Source organism: Triticum aestivum, chromosome 7B (genome assembly GCF_018294505.1).
Source record: "Triticum aestivum cultivar Chinese Spring chromosome 7B, IWGSC CS RefSeq v2.1, whole genome shotgun sequence".
NCBI classification, from domain to species: domain Eukaryota; kingdom Viridiplantae; phylum Streptophyta; class Magnoliopsida; order Poales; family Poaceae; genus Triticum; species Triticum aestivum.
In genome coordinates, this window is record NC_057813.1 from 470,591,032 (window position 1) to 470,612,392 (window position 21,361).

General features: G+C 45.0%; 1 long non-coding RNA gene across 1 annotated transcript; it reads left to right on the forward strand.

Annotated features, from left to right (window-relative positions):
* The first annotated feature begins 6,287 nt into the window (after nt 1-6,287).
* Nucleotides 6,288-6,733, forward strand: LOC123159931 (uncharacterized). Its single transcript, XR_006479923.1, has 3 exons — nt 6,288-6,340; nt 6,506-6,585; nt 6,695-6,733. It is a non-coding gene; the product is annotated as an uncharacterized lncRNA (long non-coding RNA).
* The last annotated feature ends 14,628 nt before the right edge of the window (nt 6,734-21,361 follow it).

A 21,361-nucleotide genomic window follows, 5' to 3' on the forward strand; every position in this document is an offset into this window, starting at 1 on the left:
ATACACGCAGTCGCAGTGGCATTTTCAAACCTAAGGAACGTACGGATGGTACGGTTGCTTGGTTGGCTGCTTGTTTGGCTGCTGCTATTGCGGATCCATCTTCTGAGCCTCGCTCATATCAGGCTGCCCTGCGCATTCCACATTGGCGAGAGGCTATGGAGCAGGAGTTTCATGCTCTTCTTCGTAACAAGACATGGACTCTCGTTCCTCCACCACCACGGGTAAATGTTATTGACTCAAAATGGGTATTCAAAGTGAAGAAGCATTCGGATGGATCTATTGAGCGTTACAAAGCGCGACTTGTTGCTCGCGGTTTTCGGCAGCGTCATGGTCTTGACTATGAGGACACCTTCAGTCCTGTCGTCAAGCCTACCACTATTCGGCTTCTTCTCTCCATTGCTGTTTCTCGTGGTTGGTCCCTTCGTCAACTTGATGTGCAGAATGCTTTTCTACATGGATTTTTAGAGGAAGAGGTTTATATGAAACAGCCGCCTGGTTTCTCTGATCCTGATCGTCCTGACTATATCTGTCGTCTTTCCAAAGCACTATATGGTTTGAAGCAAGCTCCTCGTGCCTGGCATGCCCGCCTTGCCTCTGCCCTTCGTGCTCATGGGTTTGTGCCGTCCACTGCTGACACTTCATTATTTCTTCTACAGAAGCCAGAAGTCACTATGTATCTTTTGGTATATGTCGATGATATTATCCTTGTCAGCTCTTCTCAGTATGCTGCTGATGCTCTTGTCTGCTCTCTTGGTGCTGATTTTGCGGTCAAAGATCTTGGGAAGCTTCACTACTTTCTTGGAGTTGAGGTCACTTCTCGTGCTACTGTTCTTGTCCTTACGCAGAAGAAGTACTCCTTGGAGTTGTTACAAAAAGCCGGCATGCTGAAGTGCAAACCGAGCACCACACCCATGTCGTCTACCGACAAGATAACAACTGTTGATGGTGAGCTTTTGTCTCCTGCGGATGCCACAGAGTACAGAAGCATTGTTGGTGGACTTCAGTACTTGACGATCACGAGACCAGATATCTCTTATGCTGTTAACAGGGTTTGTCAGTATCTTCAGGCTCCCAGAGATACTCATTGGGCTGCTGTTAAACGCATTCTTCGTTATGTTCAGTTCACCCTGACTTTTGGTATGCATATTCGGCCGACTTCCTCTCGGGTCCTTTCGGCCTTCTCTGATGCAGATTGGGCTGGTAGCCCAGATGACAGGCGATCCACGGGGGGTTATGCAGTATTCTTTGGCTCTAATTTGATTGCCTGGAGTGCTCGGAAACAGGCTACTGTGTCACGTAGCAGTACTGAAGCTGAGTACAAGGTTGTGGCTAATGCTACTGCAGAGATTATTTGGGTGCAGTCTTTGCTTCAGGAGTTGGGTTTGTCTCAACCACAACCTCCTATTCTTTGGTGTGATAACATCGGTGCTACATACCTTTCTGCAAATCCAGTATTTCATGCCCGAACGAAACACATTGAAGTTGACTATCACTTTGTACGGGAACGTGTATCACAGAAGCAACTTCAGATCAAGTTTATCTCGTCTAAGGATCAACTTGCAGATATCTTCACTAAGTCTTTACCACTGCCACAGTTTGAGGCTTGTAGGCGCAATCTTACCCTTCTCAGTTCTTTAGAAAGTGGCTAAGATTGAGGGAGGGTGTTAGACTATGTATAACTTCTGTACCTATGTACGTATTGTAACACAACCATTATATATAATGAGATAAGCCACCCCTAGAGGGTTGTGCTGGTTCCCAAAACTTATTGTCTTACAAGGCAAAAGCATGGATCCATCTCGAAGTCTTTCGTTTTTCCGTATAAGAAGCTCCTCATGAACTGGATAATCACACTAAAAACTGGATAATTAGCCAGAGGTATAGTTTTCATTTTGACACGAACGCTAAGGTTGTCTTCAATGCACCACCCTGCATCTGTCAGAAGGCTCTTGGTCATAGTAAAGTCGTGGGGTGAACCGGCGGTGAGAACAAGAGGAGAGTCAGCTGACCGGCCCTCGCAGCTTGCTTTCTGCCCCTTCTACCACATGGCGGACGCACGGGCCTTCCAGAGTTCCAGTCATGTCAACGCCACTGATCACGAGGCACCCAAGATACCCTGCACGTCACCACACGGCATCGTTCAGTCAGAAAGAGCAGCGAATCATTCGCTCGCTCCACTCATGAGCGCCGCGCACACGAGAAAAGTTCCATCTGGGGACTTTTTTACTGTTTTGACCCGATCGCCTAAGTTTAACACGATTTGACCCTACATCAAAAATATTTTCGGATCTGATCCATTTCAAAACGCCATGAATTACCGCGTTTTGGTTATCAGGAAGACGCCACAGTCAATGGCGTTTGACTCTGGCCCACGGGATGACGTTTGCCCAAAACTCCACTGCTCTTGGCGTTTGGCCTAGCCCAGTCTATAGCACAAATAGCAACTAAACAAATGATCACTGGACTCAAAGGTTTTGAGTGTTGGAAGGCATTTTAATTATATGTTCTTTTTACTTGTGAACTGACTCATTATTTAATGTAATTAGTAGTAATGTTCCGGTTCCAGCTAATTCCATATTGCTAGTCAGCAGATTTTTTTTTATTTTGACCTGTGAGCTAACTGATTATTCATCGTAATTAGTAGCAATGTTTGGACTCTTACTAATTCAGTATTGTTAGTTGGCTCGTAATTAACCAGACAATATTACATAAGTTCAATTAAAATAAAAAAACAACAATGAAACTACGCGAGGTACCGGATGGTGAGCTCATATACATGGCCGCCCTGGCCGGTGGCACCTCCATCGTCCTCTGATCCGCTGTCGTTGTCGGCGGTGCCATCGTATGAGCCGCGAAAGGGCACGACAACCCTGACTGGCTGCCGCCTGGTGGTCGCGATGCAGCCGATTGGCTCCCTCCGATGCCTTGACTAGTCCTCGGCCCAGGCCAATGCGAAGTAGAGGTCTGCCAGAATGCACTATAGGGTGACATTCGACGTCGCGAACGCGGCCATGAGTTGTGCATTGCACCACTCCCGTCGCGTTGCCTCCTTGTCGAACGCTGTCACAGTGCTCTGCTGTAATGTGTCGACGCCTCCATGGCTGAGGTAATAGAGGAGGCACCTGCATGTGTCTGTGGTCGCCAGGGAGGGCTCCTTATTCATGGCGACCAGGCATGGATTGCGGTGCCCTCGCCTTGCCGCAGTAGAGGCAGCTCAGCGGTGACCCTGGCCGGAGAAGGTCGCGATTTGGTGCAGGTTTGCAGAAATGAACCCGACAACGATGACAACGGCAACGGACCGGACAATAACAGAGGTTCTGCCAGCCAGGGCAGCCATGCGTACGAGCTCATCGTCCGGTCCATGCATAGTTTTGTTTATGTTTCTTATTCTAATTAAACTTATGAAATAATGTCTGGTTAATTGCAGGCCAACTAACAATGCTAAATTAGGAGGGGACAAACATTGCTACTAATTATAGTGAATAATCAGTCAGCTCACATGTCAAAACAAAAACAAAAATAAAAAAACCACGGATGAACAATGTGGAAATAGTTAGAGCCAAACATTATTACAACTAATTACACTAAATAATCAATCAGTTGACAATTCTAAATAAAAATATAATTAAAATGCTTGTTACATTACTCGGAACCTTTGATTCTACTCCCTTCGTCCCGAATTAGTTGACTCAGATTTATCTAGATACAGATATCTAGACACATTTTAGTGTTAGATACATCCGTATCTAGATGAATCCAAGTCAGCTAATTTGGAACGGAGGGAGTAGTACGCAGTTCCACGCACTAGCAAACATATCTCAAGTTCATTTGATTATTTGTTTAGTTGCTAATTATGGGGTTGGGCCAAACGCAAGAGAGTGGCGTCTTGGGCAAACGCCATTTCCTATGGCGTCTAGCATTGCCACATCAGCACCAGTTATTGTGTGTGGGCCAGAGTCAAACGCCGTGGGCTGTGGCGTCTTCCGTGTAACCAAAACGCCGAAGTTGACGGCGTTTTGAAATGGGTCAGATTCTGAAATATTTTCATTATAGGGTCAAATCGTGCTAAACTTGAGCAAACGGGTCAAAACAGTGAAAATGTCCCCATCTGGTACGAGTGAGATACACACACTTGTCCACGTCCGCAAAAAAAAGGTGTATTCCGTGGGACAGCTCCACTTGTTATTAACAACATCACTCACAAATCCACTATCGTCTTCCTTCCTAGTACGTGTAAGTGCTATTCTTTTCCCGCAAAAAAAAAAGTGCTATTCCTTTCGGAGCATATATAGAGGGTCCTTGTTCTTGTGAGTTGTGAACAATGTTCTGACCGAGTTGTTTGCTTACGTCTATGGTCCATTTATTCAGATGTTGGGAACCGCTATGGCATTTTAGATGTGGATTTAACAAGCTGGCTCGGAACGGCCGGCTTGCTTTGTTGTGAATCTTGTCTAGTATGGCTAGTGTAGGAGCATATAACTATCACTGTATTCCTCAAAAAATAATATAGAACTATCACTGTATTATACTACCTCCCTCCTGGTTTATTGGTTTCATCGTATCTTGTGTCAAATTTTGACCATATATTTAACTAACAAAATGTTAATGCATGTCTTAAAAAATACCTAAATGCTAAAAAGCAACTGAGTGCTGGTTGTCACGTTTCAGCACTCACCTTTTAGCACCGTCCGATCGGCGCGATCGAACCCAGGTATTCCTGGTCGGGACGAACGGTTCGTCCTCCCCCCGCTGACACGTATTCACCTGGAGGCCCACCACTACCCACGCGCCCCGTCCGTTGCCTCACTGTTCGAAACTGCCACCGCCCAATCCTCCCAATCCGCCCCATTCTCTCCCCTTCTCTCCCTTCCTCCTCGACGCCAATCCCCCAAGCCGCTGTTCAACCGCGGCCCCCAAGCCGCCGACACCGCCGACGGCTGCCGGAGAGCGGAGGGCGTGCGCGGCGGCAGTGTTTGAGCGACAGAGCCCCGCGAGTGTGCGTAGGTGCGCGCGGCCCCCGGAGAATACGGCGGAACGGGTCCAATCTCGTCGCGCACAGGGGCCAAAAGGGTGCGTGCTGAAGGTCGCAGACGGCGCTGCGTGTCCGGTGGCCTAGCGTTCTGGATGATTCTGGAATCCTGAGGTATGCACCCATCGCCGCCGTTCTCTCTGCTTTTCTTCGTGTGCTCGGTTGCGGAGGGTTTGGATTTAGCGGGGATTCGTGCGAACATGGAGGTGGATTTAATCACGCGCCCATAGGTTGTAGTGGTTTTTGCTTCAGTTAGGGACGAATCGTGGTGCCTCGTGGTGGGGAATCTCGGGGTCATGCCGTGAGGGATTTGGTGGCGTGCTCTCAGTCCTCGTGCAGATCTGTTTGGTCTGAGATGGGCATTTGCTTCTGGCAGATGTTTGGTGAACTTCGTTTAGGATTTTTTGAGTAGTTGCTTAGATTTTTGCGCTAGAGTTGCCTGATTGAGGCTATTTTGAGGTGGCGAAATAGAACTGTCTGAAGAGTTGCTTTGAACAACTTATGGAGTTGCTTCGATTTTGTGCATGAGTTGCTTGATTGTGGCTTTATGAGTTGGCAAATTTAGAGCTGTTTGAACTACCAGGCTTTGGGGCGTTCACTGAGTTGATATGACATTGTATACAAGTTGCCTGTTCAGCGTTGATTAAGTTGCCAAAACTTTGTTAGAGCTGTCTGAACTACCTGTACCGGGGCTGTTAACCGAATTGCTTCGACTTTGTGCATGAATTGCCTGATTGTGGCTTTATGAGTTGCCGAAACTTTAAAAGGAGTTTGTGTAGTTCAGTTTTCATTGAATAGCTTCGATAGCGGTCGCCATTTGCAACACATATGCTAAAGTATCAGACTACAACTGACCACTTCACGAAATACTTGCTTTTTGTTTAGCCTTGTGTTTGGCACCACACATGGTGCTACCTGGACCGTGTCTCCCCGTTATACTCATGATAATAATTCATAGTTGTGTTTTGACAAGTGTTTTTGTTTGTTGTTTTCTACATGTATCTGTTATGGACATCTATTTACTGTGTTGTATATTTCCATCACAATTTTTTCAAAACTGCAAAATTGCCAATTGTATAAGAGGATTACAAGTTTTAAGATGCCCAAACTTTTCTTTTAATACATAAGATGTCTTATTAATGATGGTGTAGTTTGCTGAAATTTACAGATTGTTGTGGCAGCGTTCGAAACAGAATTTGTTGGACTTGTTTTTCTAGATTTTTGTCAGGCCCTTTTTTTCTAGTAACTTGCCACAAATCAGCATAGAAGTTGTTCGTTAGCTCGAACCAAAGTTGCCTAATCAGCACCTGCGTAAGTTTGTTTTTGTTGTCTAAATCAAGTTTGTGTTGCTTTAATGGTTCATCAGCGAGCTCTAGGAAATGTATTTTTTCATGTGTTATAAGCAACCTACAGTGTTACAAGTAGTGAAGTCCTTTTTTATGAGCAACCTAAAAATACTTTATTATGTGTTTGTAGTGTCCAAAATGTCCGAGGCAATGAAGGAAAGTGATGGTCAGGGTTTACAAGCAAACCAAGAGGGTGTACGAGGAGCAGAGGTAAGAGTTCTGAGCGTGGCACGGGGGAGTGTCTGTCATGTTTGCCATGTTCGAGTTTCGTGACCTTTTGCAATGCGAAACAGATGATCAAATTTTTTCCCCAATGCAGGCACACTCACTACAGCAACAAAACCCAAATATAATTGGCTACAAGCGTATGCGCACTAAAGGAATAATTTGTCGTGGGAAGCGCCCGTCAGACATAGACAGCAATGCCAGTGCACAAGATGATGACTCAGAAGGCAAGGAGGTCACAGAGGAGGGTGAATCACAGCCAAAACGCCGAAAACATCCGGAAATGAGGTATTCATTCATCACAGTCAAGGTAGTATGGATTTTGTGCGTTCTTTTTAGAAGTTGCGAGATGAATGTGTCATTTTTTTAGCAATTCTAGGTATGTTTTTTGGCTGTTAAATCGTGCGTAAGCAAGGCCACTAGCAGTTTTGAGCATGTTGAAGTTGTAAGAAAAAAATGATGGTATTATGTATAGGAGAAACATTGCATCATCATGGAAACAATATTGATACTTGCTAATTTCTATCACACAAAGTTTAACTTAGCCCATTTTTACACACTTGTAGGGTCGCAGGAACAGGGCATCACCAGCAAGGTTGTTCAAACTAAACAAAGATTTAGTGCAATTTCAGAAGGACGAGGTAATTCGAATTGAGTTTGGAGGTCTGTTGCAGATTGCAACATGTAGCATGCCAGGAGACTTAAGTCAGTGGGTTATGAAGCATTACGACCCCGAAATTTCCCAACTTGTTATCCCAGAGAGGGGCAAGATTCCAGTAGATGCAGCAAGTGTTCACAGGGTATGGGGTCTGCCAAACAGGGGGAGGAAGGTTTGCTACGAGAATAGAGCAGATTACACATCCAAAATGTACAAAATCTTGAAGATAAATACGAAAGGCTCACCAACACTAATATCTTGGTGCAAAATGATCAAGGATATGGCTGGGGCAGCAGATAACAATTTCCTGCGTGCTTGGTTGGCAGTTGCATTCTCCTGTTTCCTTGCTCCTACCACAAGTTTAAACATATCCCCACGGTGTTTTCCTACTGTGATGCATGTGGATGCAATAACGGAGACGAGTGTATGCCAGTTTGTAGTAGATCAATTAAAATTGGCATTCGCGGGAGCAGGTGATAAAAACGCAGTCTGCTGCTGCGTCATGCATTTAGTTGTAAGTCTATCTTGCTCTTTGTCCTTTTTTCTATAGTTTTTCATCTTCTTGCTCTTGTTGTTCATCTACTCATTCTTTCCGTTTTGTGTTTGATTTGCCTTATGTAGCTGTTATATCTGGACTCATTGGATGTGGACGAACCGATCGCAAGCACGGTTACAAGAGTGTCGGTTTGAGATTCTGATCTTATTTCCAAGGTCATTAAGAAGGACAAAAAGGGCCAGGGGGAGTTTGGCAAGTTGCGGGTAAGTTTCCTTTTATGTTTGTGAAGCACATGATCATTCAGTCACTTTAGTTTTCTTTCAATTTTGTAAGGAGGTCATATAGAAGTCAGGCAACTTGCCAAGCAATTATCAGGCAACACACTATCATTAACTAGGCAACCACATTTTTTTCCTAAGCAACTCACCAGATGTGTGTTATCCCTAGGCAAAACATGTGTTGTTATTTTGTTAAACCAATCATAGGCAATACAGACTTATAATTTCAGGCAACCATACATTTAATGCTTGGCAACTCACAAATAGCTTGAATAGAGATAGTTGCATACTCACCAGGGTTCTTTCCCTTTTTTCTGGACTTTTCTTTTTGTTTGCATTTTTCTCACACTTCAAATTATAGCTCAAGACCGAGTTCGCTCGCTTTGCCGATGAAAGCTTATTTGGCAGTCTTGATCACGTCACAAAGTTCATGGCAGCAAGGCTCCCCAACTCATATGACTCAAACGTGAGTTGGCTTATACATTCCTCTTTTTGCTTGCCTTTTTTGTACTTGTTCTAATATACGTGACCCCAATGTCTTCTCTCTCTCTTCTGGTGTGCGCAGAAACAAAAGAAGCTTGTCGGGATGGTGCATGAAATACGTTCTGAAATATCACACTCAATGAGCAAGCTTGTACAGGGAATTGGGAAACTTGACGACGATGGCGGCACAACTAGTGTGCCAGCAGCTGACAATGTTGCTCGTCCAAGTAGTTCACGTTCAAGGGAAAGGCGCGACGCCGGTGGAAATTACCCCCACACACTTCCCAGTGATGAAGAATCATACCAGTCAGGGAGTGACACAGACAATGGCCAAGAAGACGAGAGTGAAGTATCAGACGGTGCTGAAGGTGACTCCGACAGCGATGATGATGATGGTGATGGGAACATGCATGGAGAGACCAACAGTGGCGGCGACAATGCCCATGACCAGGAGGATGAGGAAGAAGAAACACGACGGGAGGAAGCAGAGGTAGATGTTGGAGACCTTGAGACGGAAGATGAGAAGGAGGATGAAGATGGGGAAGAAGAAGAAGATGAGGAGAATGACATGAACAAACATGAGGAGGACAAGGAGGGCGACGATGGCAGCGATGGTGGTGGCGGGAATGGGGGTCTGGTGACTAGACTACTGGCAGAGGTCATAGTGGTGGCACTAATGAAGATCGGGCCAAGGATGGGAGTCATGAGCCAGCTGAAAACGACTCCGAAAGCGAAGAGGGTGCATCTATGCAGTATTGGATTAAGAGGAAACAAAACAGTCAATATATTGAAAGCCCAGAACCATTTTCGTTGTTGGATCTTGTCAAGCTAGATGTCAGAAAGGAGGGCACCCCTCCCGACATCCCGATGCTGGAAATCGCCTATGTGTCAGATGGTTTATCTGTTCATTGGGAAATGAAATGGATTTTTAAAGAGCTGATTGACAGTCTGGAATGTAAGAAAACATTTGAATTCAGACTGGAAGATATCTGCCCCCGGAAGACACGAATCGAACTGATGCAACAAGTTTGTGATTTAAGTCACATGGCCACAACAGCCGGACCTATGCATCAAGTCGCTGTAGCAGCAGCAAAAGGCCGTCCACCAAAGCCACCGAAGAAGCAAAGGAAGGTGACCTTCATAGATCAACCAACCGTTGTAACATGTGATGTTTTGGATCAGCTGGGAGCTGAGTACATGAGTAGGAATGAAGCAAGAGGTCAAAGCATCCAAATGTCAGGAACCAGGCAGGTGGGTATAACTCAGAAGGCAACTACAGTAGAGAATCAGGCACCCACCTTTGAAATGCAAGCAACCATGACCAACAGCAAGACAACCCCTGGGTTTGATCATTCAAGCAAACCAAGCATGCCAAGGGAGGACCCAGTTGCCCATTCAAGAAACTCAGTACCAGATGCAAGGAAATTGTCCGTTGATGCAAAGGAATCATATGTAAAGCAGTTGCAGGCAAGTACCAGTGCAGACTGGGCAAGCAGAACAAGAGTAGTGCAACTCATTGCCATATACAGGCAAGTCTGCCAGGGAAGTCAGCTGGCCCACTTGTTACAGCAAACGGGGTTCAAAACAAACCTTATGATGGAGGAAAGGAACACTTAAGGGAAATTCACACACATACAGTGGAGCAAACTGCAAATGAAACACTCCTTCCAGTTTTGGCAAGTAAGGGCAATAATGAGGCCAGTGAGGGGCACATTCAACCAAAGGCTACATTGAAACAACCTGCATCTGCCCAAATTACTATTTTGAAGAAGTCACCAAGCACTAAGCATCACCCAGCAATGGTACGCAAGAGGGAAACACTTGGGGATCTCAATGGTTGTGGCCAACAAAAACAAGATGCCATCGAGAAGAAGGAAAAGAGTATTACAAGAACAACAGCAAACATGGAAAACCAGCCACCAGAAATGCCTAGTGTAGAATTGAGTGAAGCAGCAAAAATCGATGATATCCATACAAAGTGCATTGTTACAAGGAGCAAGTTGGATCAAGGTCAGCTGGGCAGTACCATAGCCATGGGGGATAGAAAATCTGGATGCCAACAACCAGAAATACCAGTTGCACACCAAGATCATGATGCACCTGATCAAACACTTGCTCAAAGGCCGCAAAGCTCGTGGGATGAATATTGCCCTGCACCTCCTTTCAGTATAGGGCTTGATGAAATTTTTGGACCAAGCATGGTTGAAGAATTGGCAAGGCCTGCAGGGATGTTTGACGACTGTCGCCAACCAAATGGTTATGAGTTGCGGTCTATTTATATTCCGGGAACAAGCATCAATGAAGGCGTGTTGGAAGTTGAACTGTCAAAGCAAATCATTGGGGCAAGCAGTGGCAATGTTGACATGTGTCCTGAAGCAAAGGGGAAAACACCTGCGGTCATCGAAATCCCTGATGAAGGTGTGTTGGAAGTTCAACTATCACAACAAATCAACAGTGCAAGCAAAAGCATTATTGACATGTACCCGGAAGCAAAGGAAAAAACATCCATGGTCATCGAAATCCCTGATGATGATTTGCTTTGGGACTTAGAAGAAATTGACTTAGCGTGTGAAGAAGCAGAGAAAAGGGCTCAAGGCAGAAGGACATAGTATAGCATGGAGAACTTATCACCTACCAACTTCCAAACGCTAGAGAAAACATGTGGGAAGGATGGAGAAGTTGGTTCCAGTAGCAGCTCAGGAGAAATCACGAACAAATTTGAGAGACGCATCATCAAGCCACCAGCATGCAAGAGGTCACCTTTTGTGGATTACAAAGAGAATAGGCTTTCTAACTGCACCCCAGCAGTAAACAGGTTGTATGCTGCAGTCCTTCTACACGCAAGATTGAGTGAGGAGGAGTCTGGACTTGAAGACATGAGGTACAGTGCTATCACTGCCTGTCTTACACTCACTATCCCTTTTTATTTTACGGGAAGGCAAGCAAAACAAATATATGTTGCAGGCAAACACCAACCAAATCCCTAGGCAAGTGATGTGTAAACTGCAGGCAAGCGATCTGATGACTGTAGGCAACTTTTATGCACACCATATATGAATGAAACAAAGGCAGCTAAAAGGGATAGTGAAATCACAATTCTTATGTAGTTTTTGTTCTTTACTACACCTAATTATCCATACTCTATATGACTTATATGAGTTGCTTTTTTTATGCAGCCCTACTATTGTTGATTACGACCGTTACCATGTTTCACTCAGAGAACTCGCTGGCTCAATGAAAAAGACCGGTCATGTCAAGTCGCACGTGTTCGAACTAATTATCGACGCTATAATGCGGGACTTGCCTGCAAATTCCAAGAAGATAATCATGCCCGTCAGATTTTCGGTACATAACCTCTTTCTCTTCTTTACTTTTTGCTCTTAAGCAGTTTGAGCAGCATTTTTCCACTTAAACCAACTTTTTTTCATTATAAATTGCTATAACCCTTTCTCTTTATTTTTACATTTTGTAAGAATTTCTAGAAGTAAACAAAAATTGCTACAACCCTTTTCTTTTGTAAGAATTGCTATAACCCCTTTCTTATTATCTTTACATACACCAGCCAATTTTCTTAGGATCTCCAAAACCCCCTCAAATTGAAAAAATTCACTCCCTCCCATTTTTTGCTAGACTTTTACAAACAAGTTGCCCACAACACCAACAAGCTCAACAAAAACTGACCGGTAGCTCCATTTTGCTAGAACCTTAACAAACAAGTTGCCCTCTTACGATGTGCATTTGCTTTTTTGTTGTATTTTTATTCTTCATAATTATGACAGATAAGGCTGCAGCAAATGATTTGGAACACTCAAGAGATAAATGCTAGATTCAACAAATCAAATCATTTGGATCGGAAGGATATGGTCAGTACCAAGTACAATGTTGTTGTCTTGTTTACATTTGGCATATATATAGCAGAATGTTTCCTGAATTGCTCTTTTTTCTTTGATCACACACTCGTCATGCAGATCATGTTCCCTATTCTAGAGAATTTAGACAGAGCAAATCTTGTATCAGCGAACCACTACTGGCTTTTCAATGTCAATATTAGGGACCGCATGTTCGAGGTGTTCGATTCATGGAGGAGCCTGGCACGGAGCAAAACTTTTGACGACAACGCTAGATTGATTGCTGCAATAGTGCATTCATTGTGGGACTAGCACTACCATGAATCACGCATAAGCTTGGATGATTTTCGCTTGAAGGAAATTGATGTTCCAAAACAAGATAATGAGTGAGTTCCTTTCATTGATTGTCCATCACAGAAACATGTCTTCTTCGTGCTTCTATATATGCTTTTTCATAAAATGTTTAGAAGTTCACACCCATGTTTTCTTTATGTTTTTGCAAGTTATGATTGCGGCATTTTCACTTCGACAATAGCGAGTGTGTGGGAAGCGAGGAACTTGCCAAACTTCAGTCCGAAAGACATCCCCAACATCAGGAAGAACATCACGAGTTCTTTAATTAACACAGTTGCCAACAGAGCACCATGGCAGGCTATTTTGAAGCTTTGACTTGGTACAGGTTTGTCACACATCACCATATATTTCTTTAGCATTAATAAGATAGTTTGTAGTACCTTTAAAAAAAATTACACTGTCAACTTATTGTCCAACTTATTGTCTTGAAAAAAAGAAGGAATCAAAGACCCAAACACCAAGACAGGAATTAGTACAAATGTCACAAAAATTAAATATTTCATCTCATACGACACAATAGTTGCCTCACATCCAAGCTTGAATTGTCTAACACCCATATATGAGTGTCCTACTGTCAGGACCCCGACTCGATGTCACATCGATCTAGCCGGTAACACCTCATATCACTTTGCGGCCTCACGCACGGTATCCCCACGGGTGTCGCCTTACCTTTGCCCGGGACCGTTTGCGCCTTTTGGCTCACGTATATGATAGTGTCGCTAGCATCCATGTGATAAGGAGCCCGGGCTGACATGACTAGTCGTAAACCCAAAGTGGCACAGACTTACAGGGACAGGCATCCATGACCCAGCTTCGAACGTGTCGGTCATCAGCAAGTGGGTCCGGGCTGTAGCACTGGGCTAGCAGGACTCCGGTAAACCGGGCTGTAGCGGGCTAACAGGACTCCGGCATCACAAGCGTGACATTTCCCCGAAGGGACAGACACCGGAACGAAGAAGGACACATGCCGGCCAGCCTAAGTGTTCCGGAGCAGTAGCAAGCTACCATGGCTCGTTGGAAACACTAGGAGACATTTCCCGGTAAGAGAGGCTACTGAAGATAAACAACTAGATGGTCAGATCCCACACATACCAAGCATTTCAATAACATACACACAATATGCTCGATATGTGCAAACACAACATGGCATCACAACATGACTCTACGACTCAAGTAATTTATTCAATAGGCTCCGAGGAGCGAGATATTACAAACATGGGTCTCACGACCCAACAATCAGAGCATACAAGTCAAAGCACAAGCGGAAGCTATCATGTCTGAGTACAGACATCTATAAATGAAAAAGGCTGAGAAGCCTGACTATCTATCAGATCCTGCCGAGGGCACAAGATCGTAGCTGAGGTATCAAGCTAAACGTCGAAGTCCAAGCGGAACTACTAGTGAGACTGAAGTCTCTCTGCAAAACATAAAATAGGCAAACGTGAGTACAAATGTACCCAGCAAGACTTACATCAGAACTATCTACATATGCATCATTATCAACAAAGGGGTGGTGGGGTTTAGCTGCAGCAAGCCAGCTTTGACTCGGTGGCTATCCTGAACTACGACTGCAAGTAACTTTTTTGAGGTGGCGCACACGAGTCCACATATTCACCATAGCAATACACCACTATGGATCCGCTCCCGTCTCCCTACGAGAACGCCATCCATAGCACTCACGCTTATCTTGCGTATTTTAGAGTATCCACTTTCACTTGTCTATGAACTGATATAAGGCAACCCAGAAGTCCTTTACCGCGGACACGGCTATTCGAATAGATGATATTAACCCTGCAGGGGTGTACTCCTTCACACACGCTCTCACCACTTACCGCCGTTTACACGACATGTACTCGGCAACCTTCAAGCGGAAGCCCAACGTGGGTGTCGGCCACGGCCTGCCTAATCACCTAAGTCTCTAGTCCAGGTTTATCGCCTATTCGGGTTCCATCCATGAGGAGATCCGGCCGGAGTTTCGCTCACAGCCCCAAACGATGTGAACAGGGTTCCCGAGACACCAAACGGGCGCCCGGTACACCGTGCCACGTGCCTACCGCATCACAGCCCACCCCTACGGTCAGCGCTGCCCACGGCCTCCAGCATACTACAAACACCAGAAACTACTTGCAACTCCTGGACAGAGGACAAGGGTGATCAAGAAGCCGAGAGGGTCCATTGGTTTCGGGCCCAATGCGTGGTAGTAGCTGAATCATGGATCACAAACACAGAACTCAGTTCCTGAGGACGGCTGCAATGAGACAACCCACCATGTACTCCTACATGGCCTCTCACCGCTACCTTTACCAAATCGTGTTCACACACTTAGCTCACACATAGTAGGACAGGTTCACACGCCTCTGATTCATCCCCGATGAATCAGACCGGACTCAACTCTAAGCAGTAGCAGGCATGACAAACAGGCATGAATGAGTAGGCACAACAGGGCTCAAACAACTCCTACTCATGCTAGTGGGTTTCATCTATTTACTGTGGCAATGACAGGTCATGCAAAGGATAAAGGGGTTCAGCTACCGCAGCAAGTATCAAATATGTCGTTGTTGTCCTAATGCAGTAAAAGAGAGCAGGAGCGAGAGAGTGGGATTTATCGGAATGAACAAGGGGGTTTTGCTTGCCTGGCACTTCTGAAGATAACATTGAGTCTTCATCAGTGTCAACGATCACATCCTCGGTATCACGTTTATCGAGAGGGGACAAATACCGGCAACACAGAAGGAAACACAATCAATGCAATGCACAATATGATGCATGATCATGACATGGCAAAATGAATGTGTTTTGGGCTAATGCATCTAGCAACAAGTTAAATGAAGTTGGTTTGAATACAAGATTCAAATTCAAACTCCATATGTGGATATTTAAATGTCATTCACCTCATTTGTCCTAAACAGTAGTGATAAGTTGTTCTAACATGCATGAAAATGGTACAGATGGATTCCTTGAATTTTTCTGATAATTTTTCATATATAATTTATTAAATTTGGAGTTACGGTTAATTTTCTATGATTTTTAGAAGTTTATATAATTTTCTGGAATTTATAAATCATTTAAGAATTATCTAAATTCCAGAAAGGAATTATTGCGTCGGCACTAGGTCATGCTGACCTCAGCATAGTCAACAGGGGCTGGTCCGGGTCAAACCTGACCAGTGGGGTCCACTGGTCAGTGACACAGGGACTAATCCCGGGTTGACCCGGGCTGGTTAGCTTTGACTAAGCCCTGGGGCCCACTGTCAGTGGCCTAGGGGGTTGATTAGCGGGGTAGTTAGGCCCTAATGACTGGCCACGTCGGCTCCTGCCGGAGTTTCGCCGGCGGCGACCATTAGCGCGGCGGCGAGAGTGGTTTTGGCCACTCCGGCGACCAAATGGGCCGCGGAGGGCATCTAGGAGGAGCTGGGGACGAGCCGAAGCTCCTGGTGGAGTCAGTTGCGCTCGGGGCGGCCGGAATCGGTGTCGGCGGCGAGCGAGGCGGCGGCCGGAGCTCGGTGGTTGCGGCTGGAAGGGCTAGAGGGCACGGTAGGTTGCACGGGTGGGCGCGCTCGGCTCCTGGAAGGGTGCTGAGCACGTTGCCGTGCTCGGGAGTTGGCTACGGTGACTTTAGCACCGTCTGCGACATCGCCGGCGGCGAGGAACTGTCGGCTCCGACAGCCGGGGTGGTTAGAAGGCACGGACGGGCACGGGGAGAGAGGGGAAATGGACAGGGGCTCACGAGGGGTCGGGAGAGAAGCTCGGTGGGCTCGGGGAAGCCTCTGCAATGACGAATTGACGACGGCGATCTCCGGGCACCGGAGATGAAGACGACGATGCTCCGGTCGACTGCGGCCTCCTCTGGTCGCGTGCGTCGCGTGTGTAGCTCCACGGGGTCAGGGCGGAGCTCAGAGATGCATCGTGGGAGCGAGGGGGTAGCTGGCCGCGGTGTTTCTCAGCGGAGTGGCCATGGCGGCTTCGGCCATGAGGGGAAGGAGCAGGGGAGTGAGAGGGAGAGAGCAGGGAGAAGTGAGAGGGGTCGGGGCTGCGTGGCGTCGCGGGAGGAACCAGGGGAGGAGGAGGCAGCATGAGGTGGAAGCAGGAGGTGGCGCTCGGGCGCGGGCGCGTCGACACGCCTCTGCCTACTGGCAGAGGTTGAAGACGGTGGGGAGCTGGGCTGGGCCTCACAGGTGGGCTGCACAGGGGGGGCTGGGCTAGCACAGGTGAGCGCCAGGTAATTCCCTTCTCTTTTCTTTATTTTTCTGTTTTTCTATTTTCTGTAGTTTGTTTTGATTTAGTTTAGCAACTAAATCATTTAAATAAATTCTGTAGATTTTTATGTGGCTTGCTAAAATATATACAGAGCCACTCACAAACCTCCAGAATTATTGGAGTCATACTTAATATATATTAAATATAACTCCAAAGCAAATAGTTATTGGATTAATTCAAATGGCCCAAAATAATTAACTCTGAGATACCAAAAATATTGTTTTGAGTTTTACCTCCTTGCAATATTTTCAGAGACTAAGAGGAACATTTCCTTGGACACATTTGAGAAGATTTAATTGTTGGTTATTTTTAGAGGTTTCTGAGGCTTTGAAAATTCCTCAATTCAAATTTCATTTGAATTTAAACATGATGCTCACATGAAGCTAGGCTAGAGCAATGCCTGAAGCTAGGGATGTGACAACTCACCCCCACTAAACAAGAATCTCGTCTCGAGATTCAAGCGTAGGGTAGCTGAAGGGGAAGCGCAAACTAGTATAATCTTCACGATCCGGTTGCACTTCAATTGAACGTTGATTTGAACACCATCTTTGTCTCGTCGTCTTGCTCTGAGAGCTCCAGCTAATCATGACAAGAAGAGGAAAGGAAACTCTAGAACAATCGATCTTCGAGAAGACCGAACAACTTAGGATCAACTCATGGGATGAGACATAGCAACATCTCTTGAGCTGAGAGACGAAGCACAGATCCGAAGAAAAGGAGTGAGACAGATGACGAGAGTTCACTAGGTAGACAACAACTTCACGCTTAAGGTGGTAATCGGTTGTCAACGTAGCGAGGAGTTGAATTGCCATGATACCATAACGATACACCTTAGGGAAAGGTGACTCGAAGATACATCCCCTTAAGTGGCAAAAAGAATTACTTTTGATTCAAAGATCATTGAAACTCTTTAAACCAGCCTAAGACAATTCTCGAGCGATCGTTTGGAGGGGGTCGGTAGAATGGCATACTCGGACTTGGATGATGTGGATTACCTTGTTGAAGACAACGTAATGGATGAATTTTGCTTATCACCGGAAATGGAAGAGACCCATGGTAGAATGGCACATTGGCGGTGCAAGCTGGGAACAAAATGCAAATGCTGGGAATGATTCTGGTAACTGGGGAAGAACCCAACAATAGAGAGTGAATCCACTGTTGAAGTGGTTATAGCATAACCGAGGAAATCTGGGGCAATCCCAGCTAGTGCCGATGATAAGACATAGCGCTTGTGCGTGCTCTCAAGAACTTGAACATTTCCATATTCACCAAGGTTTTACCAACATCCGTGTCAAGGGTCCAGTAACACAACTTACTACCATGATGAATGGTGATGGAGGATGCAGATGCAAAGGAAGATAACACCTTCCTCAGATTTCACTCTTGGCAGGGCCAGGGAAATAAAATCTGGATGATCGACCGAGAGACATTTAGCACTCTGCTTCTAATGTTCTCCTTGATGTGCTAGTGTAACCCATTCGTAGAAATGATCTGGTATCTAGAACATTAAGTAAAGGTCGGACTTCGGGAACACAAAATCCATAGGGGCAACTAGGGAGTAAACCCTACGAAATCCCTATGGGGAGGTGGCCAACTTCCTCAAACAAGATACTATAATAATAGGTCTACCGGATGGGTGTGTTGGCCACGACATCCACCTTGCCGGTTATTGAGAGACCAATATTATAATTCTTGGGAAATATTCCAACCATCACATCTGCCTGAGATTCAGATCTGGTTGGTGTCAGGATACCCCAGACTCATCAAGTCTAGAAAGAAAAATGAAAGTTTGCAACACAATCGACGAGATAATGTTGCGGGATTCTCGGGAGATGAACTACGATAGCAAGCTCCAAAACATGAGCTGGTTCTGCTACTAACATGTGAACATGTTGTCCCAGACAAGCATGACCACTTAGTAGTCTTATAATAAAACACTACCGAGTTCAGGAGGGGGAACCATCAACGAGGGTATCGAAGTCTTGTGCATTACCATGGATTAACACTTAACTCCTTTTCTCGAACAAATCAGTCAGTGGCTTGGTGTGCTAGGGATACATATAGATTGAAGGTTGCAAGTCTTCAAACCACAGCATTCTTCGCACGTGTGCATGACTGATTTGGAATGATTCCTAAGAAAGCAACATTGACTTTCTCGAATCCACGGCGGCAACTTGCATCAGATGCACATGAATTAAAGGAAGTCACTACCTTCATCCAAACATATGCTTCATGAGCTAGCATGAACAAATGCTTTCAAAAGTTTCCAACACTAGCTTAATGTTCAGTAAAATTATGGAGAAGACAAGGATGTTGTCAATGGGCACAACAACAATTCATCTGGGTTTCCTTTTAAAAGGAATTCCATAGTTAAGTGAACAAGTGATAGCATTGGTCAGACCTAAAAGATATAATGGTGTATGCTCGAGGGATCAACCACGAATAAGACAACATTACGAGCATCGTTGGTACTGATTTGATTTGACGATAGCCCACACGCAAATCAAAGGATTGATAAGACAATAGGTCCAGCAACTGATCACAGGGACCAATCGATGAAGATATCATCTTTCTTCAATACACACTACACAAGAATATCCCTTTGGAACGAACTAAGTCAGGAAAGCTTTTATCTTCCAACCCTCCAAGTTATTGTTTAGCTTACCCAACTAGCTCAGGGATATCTAACACCGATTCTTGGAGAGAAGGTGGTTCACAAGAACCCAACTTGATCACGAGCTCAACATAGCGGTCAGGTGACAACCTGGTAATATTTCTGAGAAAATATTCAGAAAATCACGAGCCACCGGTATGTTACTAAGCTCGAGAACAATCTTGCTTTTCAGGGCAAGACGATATGATCAATAGAGCAAGAATTTGAAATAATCCTAACTCATCGATCGAGGAGGGCACTGAGAACAAGGACTAGGTAGCATGATCAACCTTAGAATGATGATTCAAAACCAGCACACTAAGAATGAAATTATTGCCCATTAACTACCAAGCAACAAGGTTGCTAGGAGTATTGAATTCACACATCACGATCCACTTGTCGGCATTCCGGTTGCGACAACACGGAACCGAGGGATGAATAATAATGGCGAGAAGTATCACTACATCAAGAATTCTCAAGAGCCGGTGCAATTCTCATGAAAATCCTGACATAAAGACGGTAATACTTCAGGGTAGAACAGAATCAAAAACTGGCTGGCATTTTGATCTGCGGAGCACAATTACTTTGACCCAATCCTAGATATGGAAGAGGTACTGGAGTTTGTTTCTCCTAGTCATTCCGGAATAGAATGGCTTGACAGACCACAAGAGTCATAGGCATCGATGAACGAACGCACGCATACTCTTGACTATCAATTGATAGACGAGGGTCAGAATGCAACTACGGAGAACAACTCAAAGGAACATATAATTTTCTGAGTTGTGGATGCATAGATTAGTATGTCGAACCAAGTTCAACATATTTCTTCCGGATAACCCATGCAGAAAGGTAGAACTGGCAGAGTCACGATTTATGAATGGAGAACTCCTCAAGAGTACTCTAATTGTGATTTTTTTTGATCCAATAAACATCTACCATAAGTAGTTCATGGTATTTGGAAGAAGAAGATACCACGGACTTCAAGGACTATCACAAAGGTTACTAATATCCTAAAGGCACTAGCAATTACTATCAACATGAAGTAGGTAGAGTGAATCTCGGGTTCAGAACCCAGGAGTAGAATACCTACTACTAAGTAGCATCACGGGATGCTTTCGAGAATAAAAGCCATAATCATCACACTGGGACACAAAACATTGCTAGATTACTAGGTGACTCCCTAAAACACCTAGGGTCATAATAATAGCTCCAACATATATGTCAAGGCAATAATTTACCTCAACTCACCGATTAGTGTGGTTAATCTGGCCCAAAGGAACATCGGAATGGGAGGAAGGAATTTTGCAAATGCTTCAGACTATTCAGAAACGTGGGGTGACTCGGACAGCATAACGGCTGTAAATGCTCAGAAAAGATTTGAGACATTCACAAAAATGGTGGCATAACCACTCAGAAGCACAATATCAAGGTTTCGAGATCAGCAATTAACATACAGAGGTAGAAACTGAACTAAGGCTTAATCCAACAATCCTTAAGTCTACGGACTAGTAACACGTGATCCTAATGGAAAGAAGAGATAGCCTAGTTCTTAACCCCGTAGGAAAGATAAGATGATGACTCAGATCAGAAGGCCATGAGGTATAAGAAGTAAAAAGAGCCTTACGTTCCATCCCACAATCAATTCCCTTATATAACTAAAGAATTTCTAGACTCAACTTCGACCAGTTTGGCTTGGTAATCCTACAGGCAGTCAAGCTCTGATACCAACGCTGTC